This window comes from Oryctolagus cuniculus, chromosome 7 (assembly GCF_051225735.1).
Source record: "Oryctolagus cuniculus isolate XC-2025 breed Fujian yellow rabbit chromosome 7, ASM5122573v1, whole genome shotgun sequence".
In the NCBI taxonomy this organism is placed as follows: Eukaryota; Metazoa; Chordata; class Mammalia; order Lagomorpha; family Leporidae; genus Oryctolagus; species Oryctolagus cuniculus.
In genome coordinates this window covers 60,287,525-60,314,203 of record NC_142873.1, presented here as the reverse complement: position 1 = coordinate 60,314,203, position 26,679 = coordinate 60,287,525, and the positions used below count along the sequence as shown (strand labels likewise).

The following is a 26,679-nucleotide window of genomic DNA, read 5'->3' as shown; positions in this document are numbered from 1 at the left end:
GCTTGGTGGGCAGAGACCAGGAGAGTACCCAGAAAGTTGACAGGACTGTGGAAATAAGAGATCTACAAAGGAACCAGGTGTGCTTCCCACACCTCCCTGGCTGACCAGGAGGCTCTGCTCATGCACCTGGCAAAGATAAAAGTTGACGTATGATTGTGCCTGAACTTCTGAACGTGCTCCCGAGCCCACACTCAGCGGTGGAGGGTGAGGTCCTCACTAGCACAGGTGCTGAGCCTCTGGCCGATCACTGACCGATCACTGACCAGCCACTGAGCTATGAAAGCATGGGCACTCCTCCACAGGCTGGCTAGGAAAAAAATTTAAAGATGAGAGGAGATGCGGGTGGCAGTGCATTGCTGGGAGACAGATGATCACAGATTAAATCCAGGCAAGTTACTAAAAACAAATAAACAAGATAAAAACAACAGTAATCCTCAGAGGAAAATATCAGAAGCCAGAGTTGCTATGAAATATCCAAAAAGTATAGTTTTGAACAAACTACAAGACACACAAAGATAGAAATGAATGCTCCCAGATGTGGGGCTTTGTAGAAAAAGATTTCAAGGGGCTGATGCTGTGGCGTAGTAGCACCAGCATCCCATATGGGCACTGGTCTGTGACCTGGCTGCTCTTCTTCTGATCCAGCTCTCTGCTTATGGCCTGGGAAAACAGTAGACGGTAGTCCTAGTGCTTGAGTCCCTGCACCCACGTAGGAGACCTGGAAGAAGCTCCTGGATCGTGGCTTCAGATTGGTTCAGCTCTGGCCATTGCGGCCATTTGGGGAGTGAGCCAGTGGATGGAAGACCTTTCTCTTTGTCTCTCTCTTTGTCTATAACTGCCTCTCAAATAAATAAAAAAATTTTCAAAACAGCTATTATAAACATACTTAAGGAATTAAAGGAAAATATGGTAATAGCTCAATAAGTAAAGAATCTGAATAAAGAAATAAAAACTTAAAAGGAGCCACATATAAATTTGAGAATTGAAAAATATAGGAATTGAAGAGAAAAATTCATTATATGGGCTAAACAACATATCTGAGATGTCAGGGAAAACTGATTTGTGGGTATATCAATAGGAATTAATTATATTATCCAATAAGAAGAACAAAGAGCAAAGAGGAGACAAAAGTGAATATAGCCAATAATGTCTTTGAAAAAACAGCCAATGTACCAAAATACGTATAATGAGAGGTCTCAGGAGGCCAGCCCTGTGCTTCAGTGCCAGGGACCACCCCATGGCCTGCATTCTTCTGAGGGCCTGCTTAGCCACATTACAAATGTGATGGGTTGGGTTATATCAATGGCAAAGGTCATTTGTCATGATGCTGGGGCAGCTAAAGAAATGCACTGGGCTCTGGTAAGCAGCAAGTGGGATTCGCCCCAGTTAATAATGAGTCCCCCTCAAGACCCTTCCACATTGTGATTGTTCTCTTAATTCAAGAACAACAAGTCCTACCTGTGAATACCAGCAAGTGTTTAAGGAAAAAATAGTTTTAAAATCTTATTTTTTTAATTAATTAATTTGACAAAAGTACAGAGAGAGAGGGAGAGACAGAAAGATCTTCCATCCACTGGTTCACCCCTCAAATGGCTGCAACAGTCAGGGCTGGGCCAGGCTGAAACCAGGAGCCAGGAACTCCATCCAGTTATTCCAAATGGGCGACAGGGGCCCAATCATTTGCATCACCTTCTGCTGCTCTCCCAGGTTCATTAACAGGGAGTCAAATCAGAAGTGGAGCAGCCAGGATGTGAACTTGCACTCATTGCAGATAGCAGCTTAGCCCACTGTATCACAGCACCAGCCTCAGAAGAAAATGGAAGAGAAAATACTTCTCAACTCATTCTATGAGGCCAGCTTTACACTGATACCAAAACTAGACAAAGACATCACCAGAAAGTATAAATACAGACCAATATGCTTCATGAACTTAGAAGCACACACTGGACAAAAGTTTATCAAATCAAACCCCAAATAAGGAATAATATATCATAGCCAAATGGGGCTTATGTAATACAGGTTGGTTTAACTTTTAAAAGTCATTGTAATTCACCATATTAAAAGTAAAAAGCAACACTACAAGATCATCTTAATAAACATAGAAAATCATTTGACAAAATCCAGTATTATTCATGATTAAATACCTCAACAAATTGGAATGGAAGGGAAATTTTTTCAATTTGATAAAATGCATCTATGAAAAGCTCACCTACTTCCAGTCCAGCTCTCTGCCATGGCCCGGGAAGGCAGTGGAGGATGGCCCAAGTGCTTAGGCCCTGCACTCGCATGGGAGACCAGGAGGAAGCACCTGGCTCCTGACTTTGGATCAGCGCAGCACGCCTGCCATAGTGGCCATTTGGGGGGTGAACCAACAGAGGGAAGAACTTTCTCTCTGTTTCTCTCACTAACTCTGCCTATAAAGCTCACCTAATGTCCTACCTACCTGTGAAAGACTGAACGCTTTCCTCTGAACAGAGAAGACAGGGTGTTTGCTCCCACCATTTCTGTACAGTGCTGCATTGGCAACTGTAGCCAATGCAATAAGGTAAGAAAAAGAAATAAACCGTGTCCAGACTAGGAAGGAAGAAGTAAGATTGTCTTTATTCGCAAATGACATGACTACCTATGTAGAAAATCCAACAGAATCTACACAGAAACTGTTAGAATTTATGAGAGTTTAGCAAGATGTCAGGATATAAGGTCAATGTGTAAAAATTATGTGTACATTTCAAATTGTAACAATAAACAATGAGTAACTAAAATTAAAAAGCCAGAAGTTACAATGACACTACATCACTAAAATGTAAATTTATTAGGCACAAATCTGACAAAGGGTGAAAAATCTATATATTGAAAACTAAAAAACATTTCTGGTAGAAATTAAAGATGAAATAAATTGAGAGATATTTCATTCTGAGGTCTGAGGTTTGTTGTTGTTAAGACACTGGTTCTCCCCAAACTAATCAATATATTCAATACAATCCCAGTAGACACTGACACATTTTTAAATGAAAAACTGATGAATTGATTCATATGTTAGAGCAAATTACCTAGAATAAGCAAAACAATTTTTTTTGAGAAAAAGCAAAGTTAAAAAACTAACATTATCTAATTTCAACGATTATTGTAAGCCTGTGGAGATAATAATAATGTGGTATTCATGTCAAGAGACAAATTGATCAATGGAATAGAAAAGAAAGAAATTGACCTGAGGGGGCAGCGATATGGTGCAGCAGGTTAAGTCATCACCTGTGGGTGCAGGCATCCCATATGAATGCCAGTTCCTGTCCCAGCTGCTCCACTTCTGATCCAGGTCCCTGCCGATGCACCTGGGAAAGCAGTGGAAGATGGCCCAAGTGTTTGGCCCCTGCACCCACATGGGAGATCCTGATGAAGTTCCTGGCTCCAGCCATGGCTATTGGGTTCATTTGAGCAGTAAACCAACAGATGGAAGATGTCTCTCTTTCTCTAACTCAGCCTTTCAAATAAATCTTTAAAAAATATTTTAAAGATTGACTCATATATGGGCAATTGAAATTTACTTATTTGGAAGGCAGAAAGAGAGTGAGAGTGCTCTCACTGGCAGGTTTGCTTCCCAAATGCCCACAATGGCCGAGAACTCAATCCAAGTCTCCCACACGGATGAGAGGGATCCAAGGATTTGAACCATCACCTGGCCTCCTGCCTCTTGGAGTGTGCAGCAGCAAGAAGCTGGAATTGGGAGTGGCACTGTAATAAAGGAGGTGAGCGGGGCACAGCATGTTAGTACCCTGGCCTGAAGTGCCAGCATCCCATATGGGTGCTGGTTTGAGACCCGGCTGCTCCACTTCCCATCCAGCTCTCTGCTATGGCCTGGGAAAGCAGTAGAAGATGGCCCAAGTCCTTGGACCCCTGCACCCGCATGGGAGACCCAGAAGAAGCTCCTGGCTCTTGGCTTTGGATTGGTGCAGCTCCAGCTGTTGCGGCCAATTGGGGAGGGAACCATTGGATGGAGGACTTTCTCTCTCTCTCTCTCTCTCTCTCTCTCTCTCTCTCTGTCTCTCCTCTTTCTGTGTAACTCTGACTTTCAAATAAATAAAATAAATCTTTTTTTTAATTTTTATTATTATTATTTTTTTTTGACAGGCAGAGTGGACAGTGAGAGAAAGAGACAGAGAGAAAGGTCTTCCTTTGCTGTTGGTTCACCCTCCAATGGCCGCCGCGGCCAGCACACTGCGCTGATCCGATGGCAGGAGCCAGGTACTTCTCCTGGTCTCCCATGGGGTGCAGGGCCCAAGCACTTGGGCCATCCTCCACTGCACTCCCTGGCCACAGCAGAGGGCTGGCCTGGAAGAGGGGCAACTGGGACAGAATCCGGCGCCCCGACCGGGACTAGAACCCGGTGTGCAGGCGCCGCAAGGCGGAGGATTAGCCTAGTGAGCCGTGGTGCCAGCCAAATCTTTTTTTTTTTTAAAAAAAGGATGTGAGCGTCTTCACTGCTGGGCCAAGTGCCTCCCGGACAACTGAATTTGCTAAGGTTGCAAAGGCAGTTCAGTGTTGATAAGAGTCTCAACAAATGATGCTGGAGCCGCTGACTATCTATATACAAGCATTCGAATGTAGAACTTTTTCTGATACAACACACAAAACCAACTCAGAATGGATCGTGGACCTAACTCACCCCTCATCCCTAAGCTAGTCTCAGGCACAGTCAGAGTAGGCTGGTCCCGATTCCCCAAGAACACCATGTGCTTTGAGACCTGAGCCTTTGTTCTTTCCACCTCTCTGCAATGCCCGCCTCCTTCCACTGACTCTTCGGCCCTCTGCCTGCTTCCTGGGAAGTCTTCATGATAGTAAGAACGTAATGATGATGCTGAGGCCGATGCTGACGGGCATCCGCTGAGTCTCATGTAACCCTCCCACCAATCACACAAAGGAGCCATGGCCCCCTGTGTTTCACTCACAAAGCCAAAGAGGTAAAACCAGAGAGGGTGCAGCACCGTGATACAAACCTCGGTGCCCGGGGTCATGCAGGCTTGAACTAGTCTCAACACAGCCCCTTCCTGGCTCTGTGACCTGAGAAAGTCATGCCATGGACAGAAGCCTTCATTTAATCATCAGTAAAATGGGAACACTAAAAATGCCTGGATCAGGGTTGTCCAGGACTAATGAGAGACTGCAGAGAAAACACTCAGTGCACCGCTGATACTAAGTGCTTAGTTACTGGCAAGTTGCCAGTACCTCCTAGTGCCAGTTTCTTTACCCGGTCCCTATTCTATCCACTTCCCCAAATATGGAATTCCAGCCCCTGGAGCTTCTAGTTTATAGCGACAACACCATGCTGCCATGTTATCTTTCTCTTTTGTCTTTATTGCATCAGTCACCTAACAAAGATTTCCAGGGCCAGGACTAGTTCCTGGGTTTCTCTGTGTACCTCCCTTACTGGACCTGCACTTAGTAGGTGCTCAGTGTGTATTAATTTTGAAGGAAGGACATAAGGAAGGAAAATGAAAAAGGGAAGAAAAGGAAAGGGAAAGAAAACAAGAGACATCTAAGGACAAATTACAGAAAACATTAATGCCAGGGGTTGGGGAGGAAGTGAGAGAGGCAGAAACCCTACGAGGTGGGCAGGAAGTGAAATAGCCAGGGCAGAAAGTGGGAAGAGTGATATTGAAAGTCGTGCGATGCAAAGAGAACATTGCTCTGTGGAGAGACTAAATAGGGACCCTTGGGCAATGTTGAATTTCCTCTTTTCTTGAGTTCAGAAAGGTATGGATAGTTGAAATGAGAAAAAAAGGCCACTGATCACTCTTGAGTGCCTCAAACCATGAAGCCTAATTGTCTGGGGATGATGGTGGAGGCTGGAGGGGCTTTCAGTGTGTCACGGGCTGTTCAGGTGTGATGACGGGGAAAGGCAGTATGTACGGGGGCGCTGGTGGGCACGGATGCTGTAAAAGCCAAGGAGCAGCCGCCCACTCTGCCCTCCGCACGGACTGTGTCTTGATTGAAAGTTTGCTTCTAGTTTTGATCCATGGACTCTTTTTTTTTTTTTTTTTTTTTTTTTTTTACAGGCACAGTGGACAGTGAGAGAGAGAGACAGAGAGAAAGGTCTTCCTTTTGCCATTGGTTCACCCTCCAATGGCCGCTGCGGCCAGCACACTGCGCTGATCCGATGGCAGGAGCCAGGTACTTCTCCTGGTCTCCCATGGGGTGCAGGGCCCAAGCACTTGGGCCATCCTCCACTGCCTTCCCGGGCCACAGCAGAGAGCTGGCCTGGAAGAGGGGCAACTGGGACAGAATCCAGTGCCCCGACCGGGACTAGAACCCGGTGTGCTGGCGCCGCTAGGTGGAGGATTAGCCTGTTGAGCCGCGGCGCCGGCCGATCCATGGACTTTTAAAAGGAGTGAGCAATGGGAGAGGAACTAAGGAAGCAGGCGGGGCAGGAAATGTCTTCTGCTGAATTCCCATTCGTCCTCCAGGTTTGCTGTGAAGAAGCCTCTTGTGTGTGAGGGCGGGGCTGCCGGTGCCCCCTTTCCTGCTGGCTGCACTGTGTGACGGGAGTTGCTCCACGCTGTTTTGCATGAGAGGAATGACGGCAAGACTCCCTCACCCAGGCCTCCCTCACCGTGCTCTCCCGGCGAGCAGAGCCCCATCTTACTCACCTCTGCACCACCTGGCACTCGGTGCATGGCACACAGCAGGTGTCTCCTAAGTGTTTGTTGGCTGACGTCTCTCTACAGAGGAATGGACAGGAGGTGATGACTTGAAAGGAGGCAGGAGGCCAGGAGATTAGATCGCAAGGATGCTAATGGTCCCCTCTTAGTGCTTGTGTGATGCTGTGGACTTGCCTCATCTTATCGCCAATTGCATAGCAATCATGCATACGTCTTAGGTCCCTCTCTCCCAGCCAGGCCCTCGAGAGCACAGACTGACCTGTGCCTTATGCAGACGCATAGTCAGGGCTAAGGGATTGCTTACTGAGTTAATGGACACAAGCTCATGATGCTGTTGATGCGTGAGGACTTAGCAGAGCTGACTCCTCTGGGACTCATGACCGTGCCCTTTGAAGTCAGGACATGTCCTTGGTGGCAGGGTCTGCCCAGCTCTCCCCAGTTTGCAGTTGATTCTCTTCATCTGCCAGTCAGGATCCCCGAGGACCTTCAAGAGTGGCTCCCAAATATGGCTCTCATTAGAATTTCTTGGTGGAGATTTTAAATTCCTTGTGCCGGGGTCACATTTCAGGTCAATTGGATCAGAGTATCTGAGGGGTGAGAACTTGATTGTTACTCATTCCTTCTTGTGTTCATTCAACAAATGACAATAATGACAGACAGGTGGGGCACTGGCAGAGGAGAGGAGTGAATTAGGGAGAGAAAGGAGGATAGATCCCATGAGGAAATAGAATCACAAGAAGAGGAGTTAAAGCTGAAGAAAACAAGAAAAAAGAGAAGGTATTCATTTATAGCCTTGTGATGCAGTGGTAGTGAGTCAAACGGAGAGAAGCATCTTTTAAAAATCAGATTAATTCAAAACTTAGCTAACATCTCTAAGGGACCTGTACTTAGTTCATTTTTAGGTGTTTATCTATTAAAATCAATTGATGACTAGTTGGTGTTATTTGCACCATGCCTCTGTCCTCCTCCAGGCTGTTGGCTGGAGGAAACAGATCCTGCTTGCTGCCCTCACCCCATGTCCCTGGGGCCCAGCACAGCACTCCAGGGGGAGCCCAGTAACCTCTTACCCAGTAACTCAACCGATTGCTCAAGGTTTCACCAATTGCTCATGGTTTCAGTTCCTTCATCTACTAAAAAAATTTTTTCAAAAAATCATAAAATGGGTGTTGCTAGAAGGAATAATTTAGATAAAATATATAAGCTCCTGGTGCATGTTAGGCATTCAACAATTACTAATTCATTGTTATTAATAAAAGCAACAAATACTGACTGTGCACCCACTCCCAGGCCCCATGTTAGGCGCTGGGAAAAAAGGGACAACTGAAAGTTTGAGGAAACTGCACCCTTTGGAAGGAGTAAGGCTTTGAGGACCCCGCATTGCCACCTTCGCTTGCTCACCTGCTTCCCTCCCCAGCTCCCCAGGGAGAGCCGCAGCAAACTCCCTCATCCTCTCGCTACAGCAAGCCCTAGAACCCTGTTGACCGGCCTTCCAGCCCACCACCACCAGATGGCAGCACAGAGCGCTCAGACTGCTAAACCCAAGGCAGGCAGCGGACGCGTCTATGCTCTGTGCAGGTTCCTGCCTGCCTGAAGCACAGAGGAAGCACAGCGGCGGGCGGCCGCGACTCCCGGCTCCTGCGTATGCTCGCGCTTCTCCCCGCCTGCTGTTTGCACACTTCCATGCTCATTCTGCTCCTCTGCGCAGGTGTCAGGTGTGAGGGGACTTGGGGGGCAGGATGCTCTCTCAGGGTTCGTCAGGGTTTCCTGTCACCCCAGCAGAGGGGAGGGGGCCTGAACAAGTCTTTCCTGCAAGAGAAAACCAAGCTCCCTGTGCCCCACGTTCCTGGCCGCTGAGGGGCTGAAGCCGAAAAGGAGTGCGAGGGGCTTCCCGAAGGCCACAAGTGCGAAGCTTGTGGGGAATGCGACCCCCTGCCCCCGCGCCCCCTTGGTGAGGGAGGGCCCTGTGAAAGCCCAAACCCGAGAGAACTGAGATTTCTGTTCTCCTGGGAAAGCCAGTGCCCTCGGAGGCTTACCTACCGGGAAACCCGATCTCATTCCTCCAGGACACAGGGACTGAGCACTACTGGCTTGTAGGTACTGAGCGCACAAGCTAAGAATGGGCGCCCCTAGTGCCTAACAGCGAATCGCTACAGAGAGATGGAGAGGAGCACAGGCCCAGTGGGGGCACGGAGAGGAGGGGTGGAGAGGCCAGCGGAGGCCTCTGAATAGGGACTGAAGCCCTGAAGGCCTAGCGGGGGTGGGCAGCCCCGCAAAGAGCTGGCAGGAAGAACCAGTACCTGTGGCAGGCAGAGGATGCCGACACTGACTCACCGTGCCTGGAGCATTGGGTGCAGGAAGCGAGAGGGGTGTGGGGAGAGGGTAGTGGGGACCAGGGCTTGCACGCCAGTCTGGGGGGCTCTGCTTAGGTCTCTTGGACTTGACTTTGGAGGTAGGGGAGTTTCAAGGGTTTTAAGAACATGAGTAGAGCCTGGCCTTGCGGCATAGCAGGTAAAGCCACTGCCTGTGACACTGGAGTTTCACGTAGGTGTCTGATCTTGTCCCAGACACTCCACTTCTGATCCAGCTCTCCGCTATGGCTTGGGAAAGCACCCATGTAGGAGACCCTGAAGAAGCTCCTGGCTCCTAGCTTCAGCCTGGCCCAACCCTAGCTGTTGGGGCCATCTGGGGAGTGAATCAGTGAGTGGAAGATCTCTTTGTTTCTCCTTTTTTCTCAGTATCTCTGACTTTCAAATAAATACTTTAAAAAATTTCAATTTTACTATTAAGGAATTTCACTTTGACTGCTGGAGGGGGCACTACAGGAGGCAGGCAGAGCACATGGCAAGCTGTTGCAGGGGTCCAGGCAGAGAGCCCCTGGGTATGAATGGAAAAGGAGGTTGCAGGGACCGAAGCAGTGAGCTCAGGGCCCATTAGACCCCTGGAGTCTGAAGGGTGCCCCAGTGGAGAGGGCAGTGGGATTTGGATGCTTCTGCTTGGGTGCTGGGTTGCATCCTCAGAGAAACCTGGGAGTCTGTAGGGATGAGGCTCTGATCTAGAGGAGAGTGCAGCAGGGGCAGGGGAGCAGTGGGAGAGAAGCGAGGGGTGCAGGGGCATCGAGGAACCTGGAGAAGGGGGAGCCAGCGAAGGGAGGGGAGAAGGCAGGGCCAGAGATCAGGAAGGAAAATCCAGGGAGAGAGAGGGCTTGAAGGCACTAGTGGAGACAGGCTGTGTGCCCAAGGCAGCTGGGGGCCAAGCCGAGGCAGTGGCAAAGGGGAAGGTGGGAGAAGGACTCCTAGGACCCTCTGAATAAATGTGATTGGAAAGGGAATGGCGGGCGTGGGTGGTGGGAGAAGGGAGTATGGGAGTACAGAGATGCTTTGTTTGTTTGAGGTTTTTTATTTGTCCTTACATGGAAGAAACCAAGGGCCAGGGAGGATGGGGAGGAAAGCCGTACAAGGTGAGTGGTTGACACGGCAGGAAAATAAGGGAGAGAGAATTCCTGAGGCAGGAAGTCAGAAGGAGACGCAGAGCACAGGTGGAGGGAGGATTTCAGCTCAAACCCAGGATACCTGTTTGATGAGGGGCAGGAGGCAAGCACGGGCTGGGCTTGGCTTTGGCTGAGGGCGAAGGGGCTGAGGTCGGCGTCTCAGTTCTGTGCAGCTGCAGATAAGGTGTTCTGGCTCACGGATCTGGAGGCTGGGAGGTGCAGGAGCAGGCTGCCTGTATACGGTGAGTGCCCTCCTGCTGTGTTAACCCTTGGCTGCAGGGGGAGGGGGAGCGAGAGCAAGAGCCAAATCCCTTTTATAACAGACCCACTGTCCCTTGATTGCCCAATCACCTCTTACCAAGCCCTGCCTCCCAGCACTGTTACACTGGGCACTGAGTTTCCAACCTGTGAACAAAACCTCCAAACACCTTCAGACCACAGCATCAGGGGACTCAGGAGCCTGGGACAAGATGACTTCCACAGAGCCCAGCAACAAGGAAGGGTTAGCACGGCTGCCATCATCATGGCTGTGTGCTCTGCCCCAGCAGGACCCTTCCACTGGCTGAAGGATTGAGGAGGCTGCCATACCACCACTCAGGGGTAGGACTGTGCTGGAGAGGGAGAGGGGTCACAGGACAGCAAGACCATGGGAGCTGAGAATTTCGCAGAAAAGCACTGAGCATGATGACCAAGGGCTCTGGCTGCCTACTGGTAGCTGTGAAGACAGGAGGAGGAGGATGGGTTGCAAGAAAAGTGATCAAGGGTGGAAAGTGTCAACAGGGACCACATAGGTCAGGGAGGGGGCAGTGGTTCAGGGAGGGAGAGAGCTTGAAGGCCTGGGTGGGAGTGAGAGGTTTGGGTTTAACCTTCCAGTCTGACCAGAATGTGGCCCTGTGTGGGGCGCTGAAATGGAGTCAGGGTGCAGAAGACAAAGGTGTTGGAGGAATGGCCCACAGGTGCTGCCCAGACTTGAGGGGAAGCCTCTAAGGCAGGTGCTAAGGCTTTGATGACTGGTGGGGGAGGAAGGGCAGGGACCAGGCTGCTGACAGATGGCCAAATGAGGAAGGGAAGCTGGTCCCAGGAGCCTCTTGTGAGCTGGGGTTTTTACAGGCAGGCAGGGGGTTAGTGGCTCTGGGTGGGTTGGGGGTGAGGGTAAGGGACAGTAAACAGTCCCTCCTGAAATGGTGGCAGGCTAAGTGGTGCTGGCAGGAGAGCGTGATGTTTTCCTAAGGCGAGGAATGCGGGGAGCAGCACTGTCAGGCAGGTGAAGATCCAGGTTCAGGGGATGGGTTTGGGAGAGAGGGGGCCCTGAGCAGTGTGGGGCTTACAGGCAGGTGTTCTCTGCTCCCACAGCCAAAACAAAGCACCTCTCATGTCATTTCCACTGACAGCCACTGTGGCTCTAAAGCTGCATGAAAAACGCTGAGCCGCACCGGGATTTGGCCCAGCTTCATTCAGCTTTCCCAGCACCGCACCTGACCCTGACCCTGGGGCCCTTCTTCCTGGATTTCCCATCCTCAGCTCAGTCAAATGGGTGGAGGCCTTTCCAAGTTGTCGACACTGACGGCTGAGCCTCAGCAGCCCCCAGATATAGCCCAGCCTAGAACGTGGCCAGGACAAGCTGGAGATCAGCCTAATGTGTGTATTTACTTACTCTTCCCACCTGCACAGACCGCCCACTGGGGCAGATGTTTCATTCCCCGGGAGCTTGGCTTACCAGACTCTGTATTCTGCTGAATTCCTACCAGGCATGCACCGTGTCACCTGAGGGAATGCAGTCATGCCCCCCTGAGCAATGAGGAGTTGAACCAGAGGGGTGGACTTTCAGCATTTCAGGTGGAACACCCCAGCTGTGGGAGCAGGATTACAGGGAACCTGGCTGGCTATACCTCCCAGTTCCACCCAGGCTTCCTCCTGAGCAGCTGCCCTTGGACTTGCTTGAATACTGCACTTCTATGTGAGGTTGTGTTTGGAAAGATGACATTCAGCTGCCTCAAACAGTATTAGAATCCATGATTTTGCCCAGCTCCAAGCCTGCAGGAGCCTGTTGCCATTCTGTGCTACAGGACACGCCCTTGGTGGCCCTGTCCATTTTACTGCCAAGCACTTGCTGGCACCTGGGCAGCCTTAGGGGCTCTCTGCACTGCCCTTGGTGGCCAGCTGGCACTCTTTGGTGGCAGTGGTGACACCGTCAGAAACCTGACTTCCCTGCAGCACTTCAGATGCGTTCTGCAGCGACCTTGATGATGAACCACATCCTGAGTCTGGCGAGTGAAACAGACAGGTCCTTTAGCCAAGGGACAAAGCCCAGACCTGTTCTTCGTCACCTCCCACCAGCTGGGGTGCTTTGCTGACAGGCTGGCAGCTGGGAGAGATCACTCGGCCACCAGGAAGCCTTCCCAGCTGGGACCCTTCTGAGGAGCTGTGCCAGAGAAACGACACCTGTGAGTCACCGCTCGAGGGAAAACCCAGCTGCTCGGCCCAGCCCCGGCCCTGTGGCCACGAGTCAGGCCCGGGGGCAGGGAGAAGAGGAGGGACGCTGCTGTGCCTTTCTCAGTTCCCGTGGCAGCTGAGCCGACTTGCAGTTCCTCATGTGACCAGGGAAGCTGGGAGGTGGGAGTGGGCCCGAAAGCGGTACCCACTCCATGGCAGATGGTGAAGCCCACAGCTGTTGAAGGCAGAAGCCTCAGGCTGAGCCTTCAGAGGTGCTCCCCAGACCTTCTGGGGCCTCACGTTTGACCCTTGCCCTGTTTCTGATCCCCGGGTGGCCGGCTGCATAGAGCCAGGCTCATACTCCACTCGTGGTGTTTTCTGGGCAGTATCATGAGATGAGGTGAATCTGAGACTGGTGTGATGAATCAAGCAGGTTAGAGCCCTGGCCTGCAGTGCCGGCATCCCATATGGGTGCTGGTTCTAGTCCCGCCTGATCCTCTTCCGATCCAGCTCTCTGTTATGGCTGAAAAGGCAGTGGAAGATGGCCCAAGTCCTTGGGCCCCTGCACCCACGTGGGAGACCTGGAAGAAGCTCCTGGCTCCGGAGCTCTAAACTCTAAGCTCTAAGCTTCTGGCTTAGGATCGGCACAGCTCTGGCCATTGCAGCCATCTGGGGAGTGAACCAGCAGGTGGAAGACCTCTCTCTCTCTGCCTCTCCTCTCTCTGTAACTATTTCAAATAAATAAAATAAAACTTTAAAAAAATTGGGATATTGGGAGAGAGGTGCAAGAAGGTGGGTGGAGTTTGTTTCTCAGCCCAGCAGGATGGTTCCTGGTGCTGCAGGCTGTCTTCTCAGAAGGGAGGCTCAGCCAGCTGCAGGCCTGCATGCCACTGGGGCTGAAGAGCTGACCCTGGCACAGCACCCGCAAGGACAGGGGCAGCGACTGCATACTGTGGTGGTTGGGATGTCATCTCCCATGACAATGACAACTGTGGAGACCAAGAAGCCCCTCTCTGGGGTTGGGGTGGGGGGCAGAACCTCTTCACTTAGACGGAGGCAACTCGTTAGTTGCCAAGGAAACCACGTGACTTTGGGTTCCAGCCTCAGATGAGTTCTGGTGCCTGGGAGCCTGCTTTGCTCTGCACATCACAGACCAGGCGTAGAGGTCCGGCTTAGTTCTAAGAAGCGAATCTGGGGAGTCTGGTGAAGTAGGTAGGTGTGTCTGGAGCTTGCCTGGAGCAGTGGGGCCAGGGCATAAAAGGTCTGCAAAGCCAAAGGGGAGTCTTGATTACTGTAGAGGGAGATGGAAGGGCAATGTGTCAATGAGTCCTTGCAGCTCTAGGTGGCAGAACTGAGGCCGGTGCGTGGAAATAACAGGATGAGGAATTATAATTCACCAGGTAGACCTCACCGATCAAAAGCAATTTTATTTTTATTTGAGAGGTAGAGTTACATACAGAGAGAGGGGGAGACAGAGAGAAAGATCTTCCATCTGCTAGTTCACTCCCCAAAAGTTTGCAATGGCCAGAGCTAGGCCAATCTGAAGCCAGGAGCCAGGAGCTTCTTCCAGGTCTCCACGTGGGTGCAGGAGCCCAAGGACTTGGGCCGTCTTCCACTGCTTTTTCAGCCATAACAGAGAGCTGGATCAGAAGAGAAGCAACCGGGACTGGAACCGGCCCCGTTTGGGATGCCAGCACTGCAGGCAGAGGCTTAGTCCACTACACTACAGTGCCAGGCCCCGCTGATCAAATTTAAAAGGTGTAGAGCCCAACAGTTAGGACCCAGGCCTGTACAGTAGAGTCAGGGTAGGCAGGCACCATGAATCCTGGTCATAGGTGTGGTTCTGAGACCCACTCAGCGTCTGCCTACCCATTGTGATTTTAGACATCTGTATCAGTTGCCATTGCAAGTTTAGGGAAACAAATTCAGATTTATAGTCTCTCTTGAAAAATATGAGGCTCTGGTCCCCCAGAGTCACTCTTTCTGGAATAGAAAGCAGGTCTAGGTGGCGGGTGTGTCCTCTGAAGAAGGCCATGGAGCTTCCAGATACCACAGTTGCCGCCTGCCTCCAATACCTGCCCGGATTTGCTGATCCCCAGGTGCCTGGCCACTGTAGGTCCTGTAGTGTGCAACCCTGTTCTAGTCAAGGGCCTGGGGTTTGAATCCTGGCTTTGCTACTTTTAGGCTATATTGACCTTAGTCACAGCTTCCTTCTCTAAGTACAGGAATGAAATGACTACTTACCCCAGAGAATTAGAGAACCCAGAGAAAGCGTCTAGCACGGAGCGAGGCCCACCTCGGGAGCCTCTGGACTCTGCTGGGAGCTGTGCAGCAGTGGAAGAGAGAGTAGGAGCATAGCAAAGCTTCAGTGGCTCCATCACTAGAGGCCAGGACTGCAGAAATGGGACAGACACTAACACTCTGAAATAAGAGGGCCATGCATCAGTCCTTGGATTCTGCCCAATGACCAAATTTAAATTTTTGGTCTAGGGGCCAGCATTGTGGCATAGCAGGTTAGGCTGCCTCCTGTGACTCCTGTTCTCGTGTCTTCGTCATACCACTTCCAATCCTGCTCCCTGCTAATGGCCTGGGAAAAGCAGTGGGGAAGATGATCCAAATGCTTGGGCCCCTGCTACCCCCATGGGCTACTTGAATGAAGCTCCTGGTTCCTGGCTACATCCTGGCCCAGCTCTGGCTGTTGCCACCATCTGAGGAGTGAACCAGCAGATCTCTCTCTCTCTCCCCTCCTCCTTCTCTCTCTAAATTTGATTTTTTAATAAATTAATTTTTTTGACAGGTAGAGTTAGTGTGAGAGAGAGAGACAGAGAGAAAGGTCTTCCTTTTTCTGTTGGTTCATCCCTGAAGTGGCCACTATGGCTGGCACGCTGCGGCCTGTGTGCTGTGCTGATTTGAAGCCAGGAGCCAGGTGCTTCCTCCTGGTCTCCCATGCAGGTGCAGGGCCCAAGGACCTGGGCCATCCTCCACTGCACTCCCGGGCCACAGCAGAGAGCTGGACTGGAAGAGGAGCAACCGGGACTAGAACCCGGGGAGCCGGAGCTGCAGGCAGAGGATTAGCTTAGTGAGCCGCGGTGCCAGCCCTATAAATTAATATTTTTAAAAAAGGTACTGGCCTATGGCTGTCTTTGATGTGCATCAAAATCAGACTTAATTCGGAGTGGCTGAGAGCAACCCCGCCCCTTCCTGCTCTGGCTCAGTACTATTCATGTTCCCAGGCAGCACCATTTCCTCCCTTCGTTACTCACCAGTCAGCGCTGAAGGCTGAGTGACCATGGGGACAACTGAACCTGTAGATGGGCTCTTCCAGCACACCAGGACCTGTCTGGGCTCTGCACATGTCCCTGGGTAAAGCGTGTGTGGTATGGGTGCCCCTCAGGTGGCCTGGACCCAGCCTGATGAGAGAGACTTTGGTAGCTGGTCCCCACTGTGGGTACAACGTGGAATGATGGACAGATTCAGTTCAGTGTCCCAAGTCTTGGTGTGTTCCTGACTCTGGGAGCAGAGTCTGCTTGATGTCCCTGGGAGCTGTCAGGGGAGAGGCAGCAGGGGATCCAAGGCTGTGAGCACAGCCATTGCATATCCCTCATGTACCAGACACACTGAGCAGAGGCTTGCAAGAGAGAAGGAGGGATCACCATGCTGGCATCGGAGAATGGTCCCATGATGGCGTAAGTGCCAAGGGCTGGCAGGTGAAGTGGGGTGGAATGAATGATGCTCCGAGTCCGATTCCTTGCGGCTCTCCACTCCTTTATTCTTCCTCCTCTCTCCTCTCCGGCACTCATTGTGATCCTGACACCTAAATAGCATGACAGTCACACAGCAGCTGTCAGTAATCGGTTCACTTGCATCCACCCTGGGTGGTGCTTCTGTCTCCCTCTAGCTGGCCCGATGGGAGCCAGGGCCTTGTCCCCCTGCAGAATCATTCGGCAGGGCCGCCTCTGACAGCCGCACTTGTGCCGATGTCTGGGCTCAGGCTTTACTTCCTGTGCTTGAGATAATCAGGATCTTTGGAGAAGCTTTTCTGCCTCTGCCTTCTGGGCACCTGTCCCTGAGGAACGGATGGCTTCTTGTGCAGCCGTGGCCTTGAATTGGGCCTCTCTAGCTGCTGACTTGTCATCCCACGCCATGCCTGAGTGCTTTTGGCTTGGATCCGGGGAGCTGGAAAGCCGTTCAGACAGTCAAGTCTAAATTAAACATTAGAGGGTTTCACATTCTTTATAGCATGACCTCTTTGGGATCTTTACTTGCTGTTCTCCTGGTTCTCCCAAATGAATAATTGAGTAAAATCCTGTTTTGACGTTCAGAGCCGATTTGCTCACATTCTGCTGACCTGCACCTGCTCTGTCAGAAAGTGGGTACATGCAGGTGGCTGGAGAAGTGCAGGCAGACAAGAGACACCTTTTTTTTTTAAAGAAAAGATTTATTTTATTTATTTTTTTTTTGGTTGTTGTTTGTTTCAAGGCAGAGTGACAGAAAAAGAGGAAAACACAGAAAGGGATCTTCTACCCATTGGTTCACTCCCCACATGACTGCAACAGCTGAGGCTGGGCCAGCCCACAACCAGGAGCTTGGAGCTTCATTTAGGTCTCCCACCTGTCTGGCTGTGGCCCAGGTTATCATGCCATCTTCCATTGCTTTCCCAGGCACATGAGCAGGGAGCTGGATCAGAAGAGGAGCTAGACTGGGACCTGCCCTACTATGTGGGATGCCAGCATGCAGGTGGCAGCTTAGCCTACTGTGTCAGGAACCTGGACCCCAGAAGTGCTGAAGACGAGGCAAGCTTAGGAACTGACTTTCTTTCATCCTTTTTTTTTTTTTTTTAAGCAAACAAAACCTTTCTTTATTGCTCTGAAAGTGATTCTTTATCCCTCTGTTCAGCAGGATGAGTGGAGATTATGTTTGTTTGCAGAGCTTATTTTTATCCAAAGTAACTTTTTCAGCAACACAAACACACATACACACACTGAAGGTGCTAGGGTTCATCTCATTGGAAGCACCATTTCCACTTTATAGAAATGCCTTGCAATAGGGAAAGAGTCTAGGAGTTTGGCTCTAAGTACAGATGTCTTTTTTCACAAGATGCAGTTTGAGCTATCTCTGCATAAGAGTCATTAATTCTTGGTCCCAAACTTAAGCATAGCCTCGGATTTCAGAACAGCTTTTGTCATCTGTACGTGACCAAACTCAGCAATCCTGGACTAAAACACATGTTTGTCTCCTCAAACCTACCCAGTTTACATAGATTGATCTGTTACCACTGAAAATCTCCACAAGCATTTAATTTGGCAGGTAGCATTTAATTTGGCAGGTAGCTGGTTTGAACCACAGATTTGTAGCTATAATTAACAGATTGACGATTCTTAGAATCGTGTCCAGCAAGGAATGCATTAGGCACTGACAGTCTACAGGAAAACACCATTTAATCCTAAAACCATGGGTCATCTCCTAAGTGTCAAGCCCTAGATGAGACTCAAATAAGAGGACAAAGCCACAGAAGGTACTGTCTCCTGTCAGGAAACTTGTGTTGGGGAAAATAATAGCTACATAGCAGAATGCAGAGCTAGCTGGCTATTGTACAGATTTGCACAATCAAATATGGCTACACATCTGTACATGTCTGGTCAAATATGTGAAGACCAGGCTGGCGCCATGGCTCACTAGGCTAATCCTCTGCCTTGCGGCGCCGGCATACCAGGTTGTAGTCCCGGTTGGGGTGCTGGATTCTGTCCCTGTTGCCCCTCTTCCAGGCCAGCTCTCTGCTGTGGCCTGGGAGTGCAGTGGAGGATGGCCCAGGTGCTTGGGCCCTGCACCCCATGGGAGACCAGGATAAGTACCTGGCTCCTGCCATCGGATCAGTGCGGTGCGCCGGCCGCGGCTGCCATTGGAGGGTGAACCAAAGGCAAAGGAAGACCTTTCTCTCTGTCTCTCACTGTCCACTCTGCCTATCCAAAAAAAAAAAAAAAAAAAAAAAAAAAAAAAAAAAGTGAAGACCAAACCAGGTTCTGGGTTTTGAGATGTACACCATCAAAACCTACAAGTAAAATCTCTCCCCATTGAATCTGCATTTCCTTGTAGCACAGTGGTGGTAGCACAGGCTCTGGAGCTAAAAGGTGAGAATCTGGCTCCCTCCTTATGAGCTGAGTTTAGACATGCCATATAATATCTCCATGTCTCAGTTTTCTCATCTCTAAAATTAACATGGACATGCTTCCAACATGTACCATACGTGTTGGATAAGACATGAACATGTTTCCAATAGTACATGGATAAAGCATGGTAAATATTTTATAAATGCTAAGACATGGATAAAACATGGACATGCTTCCAACCGTCCCATATGTGTTGGATAAGAAGGTACCAGGGGTAGTAGAATCAGAGTAGGGAGGCAGGGAAGCTTGGCATGTATCTGAGAACATGGCAGAACCTAGTTGGTTTGAGTAATCTGGGGTAAGAAAGGTTGGTTTGGGCCACCCCAATGAAAGTATGAGATACTGAGGCCAGGTGAGAATTGGCACTCATTTATAGGTAACGGAAGCCACTGATGGTTTTCTGAACAGAGCTTCTAAACAAGAGATGCTGGAAACAGAATCTCTTTGTATTTCAAAATTAATAGAATATAGTGGGTGAGGAAGGTGGAGGAATCCAAGATGACTATATATATGGTTATCTATCTGTCTATAATCGATGTATATTTGCTATTTGTTTTGTTTTCCTGGTGACTTAAAGGCATGGTGGAATCTGCTAGAGATAGGGGAGTCAGAAGAAGGAGCTAGCTGCATGGGAGACAGAAAATACTTTGTTTGGATAATTTGGATGGGAAGTGCCAATGAGTCATCCCAGGGGCAGAGACTGGCAGATTGTTGGCAATCGAGGAGCATGCGAGAGCTAAGGATAGAGCGATGGCTTTGGAAGTGAGCCCGAAGACAGTCAAACCGTGAGAACACTGACGATGGCTCAGGACGAAATTGCAGAAGTAAAGAAGGCGGAGGCCTGGGCTTTAGAGGCGGGAAACCGAGGGGGAAACGAACAGAAGCCATGAAAGGAATAATGACTATGAGGGGAACAAGGCAGCACAGTGGCACTGAAGCCACCGAGGGAACATGGGGTCAGCCTTCTGCACAGGGTCCTGGGGTGGGCACAGCGAGAATATAGCCGTGCAAAGGCAAGGGGGTTCAGAGAAACATGGGGAAACCTGACAGGCTTTGTAGAAGAAAGGGAGAGATGAGTGACTGAGCTCAGTCATCCTACCTGTGTGCTGACTGCATGGATTAAGGCTGGAAAAGAGCTACAGAAAGGGGCTGGACGGCTTCCAGGTGCCAGGATATTAAGGAATTGATGTTAGCAGCAGGAATGGAGAGTGTGCGAGGGCACATCTCAACAGATTACTTAGAAAACAAGGATCGTTTATCAAATGGAATGGCTTGATTATGAGCTATGAATCAATTGCAATATTTTAATGTGAAATATTTATTCTTAAGGAAATTGCTTAGGAAATAATCAAATATATTTAAGATGTTGCCCGCAAAGGCTGTGGAGGGGAAGCAGCACATATTTTCAACTATACCACCAGGAGCCCCCCACTTCCTGTGAGTTACCGAACCCTCTCTGTGAGGGGGACAGCGCCGCTTCCCCAGGATGTTGCTTTGTGGTAAGGATGGAGTGAGGCATTTAGGAACGTGAGTGCGTGTGAGTTATTATCCTGATATCTTGCACGTGGTCAGCTGGGGCTCAGTATTATCCATCATGACTACAAGCTTTCCTCGGCTGTCGGCAGTGCAGTCTTGGAGGAGCAATTGGCAGTGCAGGCCCTGGGGTGCAGCTGGACAGATGCTCAAATACTTGCCTCAATTAAAGAAATGTAGCTTATGAAGAAACAGAAGGTTGTGCATGACCAAACCCAAGACTAAAGGGAAGAGTGAAGAAAGGTTTGGGAAAAAACAGAAGGACATGGTGAGTTTCAGTGTGTGAATGCGCGTGGGTGGGTGGGTGGGGACAAGATGGCCATAAGACTAGGCAAAAAGCAGCCTTTGGCAACTGCTAGAACGGACTCCCTGGCTTCATTGCCTGGTTTACTTAGGAATCCTGCACACTGTGGTTTCACAATTTCCTGTTGTGACTGTTGGTGCCCCTTAGTCAAAGCTGCATGCACATAGTCCAGGACCACACATTTCTTCTGACTTTGTGGCCAGGTACCCTTCTCAGTGGCTCTGTCTCCTTCATCCCCCACCTCAGGAAACTGAAGAGTGCCAGACTCCAAGACTCAGCTCTGGGTTCAAGGTCGTCGTCTGCCTTCTTTGAGTCTCACTTTTCTTCTCACCATGAGGACCCAATATCTACCTTTTTGAATCTCTATGGAGACCAAATAAGATAATACATTAAGTACTCAGTAACCTGGGAAGTCCTGAATAAAGGTTGTCTTTTTTATACAAGTTTGCCTTTGTTATATATGAATTTGTGTAGAGTCTTTTTCAACCTATTTCTATTATAATCTGTATCATTTTTTGGGAAATACTCTCTGTAAACTGACTACTTCTTGTCTGAACTCATTTTTTTTTTGTTGCTGTAACTGAATATTGTAGACTGATCTATAAAGAAGGTCTTAGCTCATGGTTCTAGAGGCTGGGAAGTTCAGGGCTGGGTGGCCACATGGGCCAAGGCCCTTCTTACTGATGGGGACTTTCTGTAGAACCCAGGGCATGGTGAGAGAGCATCCTCACTCAGGTATCTCCTCCTCTTCTTTTTCAAAAGTGTTTATTTATTTGAAATAGGGAGGGGAGAAGGAGGGGGAGAGAGAGTTTTTCATGTGCTGATTCACTCTCCAAATGCCTGCAACAGCCAGTGCTAGGCAAGGCTGAAGTCTGGAGCCAGGAACTCTGGGTCTCCCATGTGGGTAGCAGACACTCAAGTATTTGAATCATCTTCTGCTGTCTCCCAGGTGCACTAGCAGGAAGCTGGATTGGAAGCAGAGGAGGGACTGGGTCCCAGGCTGCCTGATAAGGTATTCAAGCAACCCAAGTAACTGTTGAACCCACTGCCCTACAAAGCCTGTCCCTCTCCTCCTCCTCTTGTAGTCACAGGCCCATTGGATGACAGCCTTATAGCCCCATTTAACTTTTTTGGTCACCTCCGGAAGATCCCAGCTCCAAATCCCAGAGTGGGATTAAGTTTCTTCTCCCTAATACCTCACAAATTTCAACCTAGGTTATAATGGAGACATGCAGAGCACTTTCTTCTGTCCAATCTAAGCCTACTTCCCTAGGGACCCACTTAAGCAAGTGCGCTTCAGGAACAGCATTCTAGGATCTGCTGGTCAAGCCTGCATTCCCTCATCCAGAACCTTGCCCTTCCCCTCTCCCCACTATGAGGTGGCTTTCATCGCTTAGTTCTTTTTTTTTTTTTTTTGACAGGCAGAGTGGACAGTGAGAGAGAGAAAAACAGAGAGAAAGGTCTTCCTTTTCCGTTGGTTCACCCTCCAATGGCCACCATGGCTGGTGTGCTGCGGCCAGCACACCGCGCTGATCCGAAGGCAGGAGCCAGGTGCTTCTCCTGGTCTCCCATGGGGTGCAGGGCCCAAGCACTTGGGCCATCCTCCACTGCCTTCCTGGCCACTGCAGAGAGCTGGCCTGGAAGAGGGGCAACAGGGACAGAATCCGGCGCCCCGACTGGGACTAGAACCCGGTGTGCCGGCGCCGCAAGGCGGAGGATTAGCCTATTGAGCCGCAGCGCTGGCCCATTGCTTAGTTCTGATGTCAGTGTTCTGGAGCCCCGCCTCGTGCATGAGGTTTGTCTAGTGGGGAAGCAGCTAGAGTGAATATTGCACCCCAGATGTGTGCATCGTGGCTCACCACGCTGGCAAGGTGATCTGTCAGTTTTCTGGGGCCAGTATTTAATCCTGGTATGCTTTTTTCCTAACTAGCTGCTTTGCTATCTCTTTCAGAGTATGTGGGGGGAGGGGAAGAATGCAGCCTTATTTAAACATTATCCCAAACATCTGCTAGTAGCCTCTAGCACAATTCAATAAATTTAGTCCATTACAAAGTCCTTAAAAATGACTTCTGGACAATCCTTTGTTTATTTTCCCTCCATTAGCAGGAGTGATGGAGAGCTGCTTCTGTGTATTTACATGGATATCTCCTCTCTCCCTCTCCCTCTCTCCCACTCTCCCTCCCTCTCTCCCTCCTCCTCTCTCTCTTCTTCTCCCCCTCCCCAGCATCCACACAGACTGGAGTGTTAATTAATGGGGATGTTGCACTGCACAGGCTGTCACAATGTGTGATCGAGACAGCCTCAGAGTGATGTAAATCATCACCATGCACTCCATCCTCCAGGAGAGATGGGAAACTCTTGCGTGCAGGCGACAGTCATTGCTTCACATCAGTCTGAGCTGTGCGCCAGGTTTCATGGGCTGTCGTGGGGTGGAGTGGTCCTGGATTGTTGAGGCTGCTTGAATGCACTGCGTAAGATAATGAGTATATGCTTGGGAAACTGTCAAGTACTGAGTAAAGGTGATCCTTTCAGCCTGGTTTCCCTTCGTGATACACTTGGGGTTTTTTATAGGTGGATTTGTCTTATTTCTCATGAGAGGGTGGAGTCCTGGTTGGTTCTGATCTTTCGTGATCTGCCTGGCGTCAACCAACCTCCTGGGGGGAGGGGAGGGGAAGAATGGTGACCCCAGAACCAGTATTTGAAAATGTGTACAGGAGGAAGGGTGGGGCAGTTCCTAGGTGGATGCAGGAGGATTCCTGCTTCCTCATGAGGGATATTCACTTCTCCATAGCTCATCTGCCGAGGACCATGTTGCTTGGTGTGTGGTGGCTGAGCCACATGAGGCAGGTGATGACAAAGATTGACCTCTGATGGCCTCCTTGTTTTCCGAGGAAGAGACAGCCTTGGTGGGGCCCATTGGCTACTTCCCAGCTCACTGCCCAATCTGGAACTAGTCTCTCTGAGCTGTCTCATTCCCTCTGTGGTCACATGCCATCGAGAGAGACTCCCTCTGTTTTCTTCTCTTTATTTACTATTCTTTAGTCTTCCCCACTCTTTGAAAGCCGAGGGAACGGTTGAGTTGCCATGGCAACCCCTACCCCTACCTCTTTTCCGTTTCTTGACAATTTTTCTACATTTTAATAAAATCACTATTTATAGTGCACATAGCTGCATCCCCCTCCACCGCAGCTCTGCCAGGGAGGCTTCCCGTCTGACCAGAATACTAATGACTAAGACATGGCTTTCAGGCGAGGGAGCTGGGAGGCCCTCCGCAGCCATCACTTTGGTGCACACACACGCTCTGGAGGACTTTGTGCAAGCACATATGCAGGGTTTGACCCACACATATGAAGAATCACAAACTGACAGCGCTGAAGACTCCGCCTTGGCCACTACACCCATGCTGGATGCACATAAAAGGGATGTGGTGGCTATGGCTGGAGGATAGCAGGTGTGAATTGTCTTATCTTTATTACATTGGGAGAGAGAAGTATGCCCCTGGGCTGCAATTGTGCCCAGCTGAGATGTCATAGCACCTGCCAGGAACTGCTAGGAGATCTGCAAACAAGCAGGTGAACAGAGGCAGGGTGGCATTCTGGGGGAAGCACAGAGGTGCCATCATGTATGAGCTATGAGAGGAGTGTTCTCATTTGCACCTTGTACTTACATTTTAGGGCTGTTGCGAAGGGCAGAGACACTATAACTTGGGCAATTAGTGGCCGTACAGCCTCAGGACTGGCTGTCTGGATTCTGGAGTCAGCTTCCAATCCCAGCTCTGCCACTCTCATTTTACAACTTGTAGGCCACTAATTTATTGCTCCATGCCTTGGTTTCTTTATCACTAGAATGGGGATAATGATAATAGAGTCTATTTCTTTAAGAGCTGTTTTAAAGATCCAGGGAGTTAATATAGGTAGAACAGTACCTGGCAGAATGTCTGTTGTCATTGGTTACAGGTTTTTGATAAATGAGAATGACTATTTCACTAGCTTACCAACATCCATAAAGACTATTCCAAACCTGGGTCTTTACCAGGTTTTGAGTGTTTGACAGACAGGCCTAGTGTTAAGTACTAGCAAAAGGTATTTTGTTATGGAATGGAATATCTAGATTATAGTGAGAAGCAGAATCTGATCCTAAATAAAAAAGTGTAGTGGCTTTTCAATTCTTAGCATCCAATAGTGAAAATATCCATTCTTTACCATGCTGTTTTGGGACTTGATTTTTTAAAAAGATTTATTTATTTATTTTAGAGGCAGGTTACAGAAAGAGGAAGAAGAAGGGAGAGAGGGAGAGGGGGAGAGAGAGAGAGAGAGGGAGAGAGAGAGAGAATCTTCCATCTGCTGGTTCATTCCCCAAATGGCTGCAACGGCTGGAGCTGAGCCAATCTGAAACCAGGAGCCAGGAGCTTCTTCCAGGTCTCTCATGTGGTGCAGAGGCCCAAGCACTTGGGCCATTCTCCACTGCTTTTCCAGGCCATAAACTGAGAGCTGGATTGGAAGAAGAGCAACGGGGACACGAACCAGTGCCCATATGGGATGCCGGCACTGCAGGCGGAGGCTTAACCTACTGTGCCACAGTGCTGGCCCCCTGTTTTGGGACCTAATGAAAACGTTTATATGGAACAAGATGAATTTTTTTTTAGTTGAAATCTAATTTGGGCCAGTGCCGTGGCTCAATAGGCTAATCCTCCGCCTGCGGCGCTGGCACACCAGGTTCTAGTCCCGGTTGGGACACCGGATTCTGTCCTGGTCACTCCTCTTCCTGTCCAGCTCTCTGCTATGGCCCGGGAGTGCAATGAAGGATGGCCCAAGTGCTTGGGCCCTGCACCCACATGGGAGACCAGGAGAAGCACCTGGCTCCTGGCTTCGGATCAGCTCAGTGTGCCAGCTGCAACGGCCATTGGAGGGTGAACCAACGGAAAAGGAAGACCTTTGTCTCTCTCTCTCTCTCTCTCTCTCACTGTCCACTCTGCCTGTCCAAAAAAAAAAAAAAAAAAAAAAGAAACCTAATTTGAATTTATGTATTTATGTTGTGTATCCATTCTTACGGCTAACAGGTAGTGAGTCTCTGAGTGATTTTAGGTGGTAACAATCTGATAGCAGTATTCCTTAATTTTTTTTTTTTTCCCATTAACTTGAAAGGCAGAGAAAAAGAGAAAGCAAGCAAGTGCTTCCATCTGCAGGTTCACTCTCAGATGCCTACAATGGTTGGGACGGGGCCAGGCAGAACTGTGAGCTGGAAACTCAAGCCTGGTCTTTTTGTGTAGTTGGCAGGGATCCAACTAATTGAACCATCCCTGCTGCCTCCTCGGAGTGCACATCAGCAGGAAGCTGGGATCAGGAATGGAGCTGGGACATGAAGCCTGGTGCTCTGATATGGGTGTGGGCACCCAAGCAGCAACTTAACCACTGCACCAATCTGCTTCTAGAACTTTCATGTGCGTATGAATCACCTGAGGAATTTACTGAAATTCAGATTGCGAATCTGTGGGTTTGGTGTGGGGCCAGAACTTCTGCATTCCTGTTAGGCTCTTAGGTCCCTGGGGAGCAGTAGCAATGTTCTGATGTCTCTGAGGCCAGTTCTTATCCAAGGCACCTTTAAACAGAGTTGTGGGTTTAGAGGAAGGACTGCTCCTTTTCGTACTTAGGTGCCAAGATGGAATTAACCAACGTTAAAGAACCAGGCCCTTGTGAGAGAATGAGATGAAAAACAATGACTGAAAACCAGAAGCCTCTTCTTTTGCTGAGGTTTTGACACGAGAAATCAGGGAAGGCAATGTACAATTTCTTTCTCTGTTGGCCTGAAAGCTCAGAGGTGCCTAATTATGTTGTATAAGTGCTTTTCTCTTGTTTTACAAGTCAAGGGCTGTCACTCACTTTGTTTTGTTCTTAATTCCAGAGCCCAATAAAACTCATTCTTTTCCTGGATGTTGATTTCTTTTTTTAGTGGTGGTGGCAGTTGATTTATTCAGAATATTTTTGCAGATATGATTTTGGATCCAACTCCAAGTGAAGCTGAGCCAAATGAAGACATAATTATTAAAACATTAACTTGAAATTTTGACTCCTGTTTAAAAGCATGGCTTTTCTACTATAAATC

General features: G+C 49.4%; 1 long non-coding RNA gene across 1 annotated transcript; it reads left to right on the top strand.

Moving 5' to 3' along the window:
* Positions 1-9,952: 9,952 nt before the first annotated feature.
* LOC149125588 (uncharacterized) lies at positions 9,953-20,994 on the top strand. Its single transcript, XR_016237110.1, has 3 exons — positions 9,953-10,382; positions 11,812-12,584; positions 20,824-20,994. It is a non-coding gene; the product is annotated as an uncharacterized LOC149125588 (long non-coding RNA).
* The last annotated feature ends 5,685 nt before the right edge of the window (positions 20,995-26,679 follow it).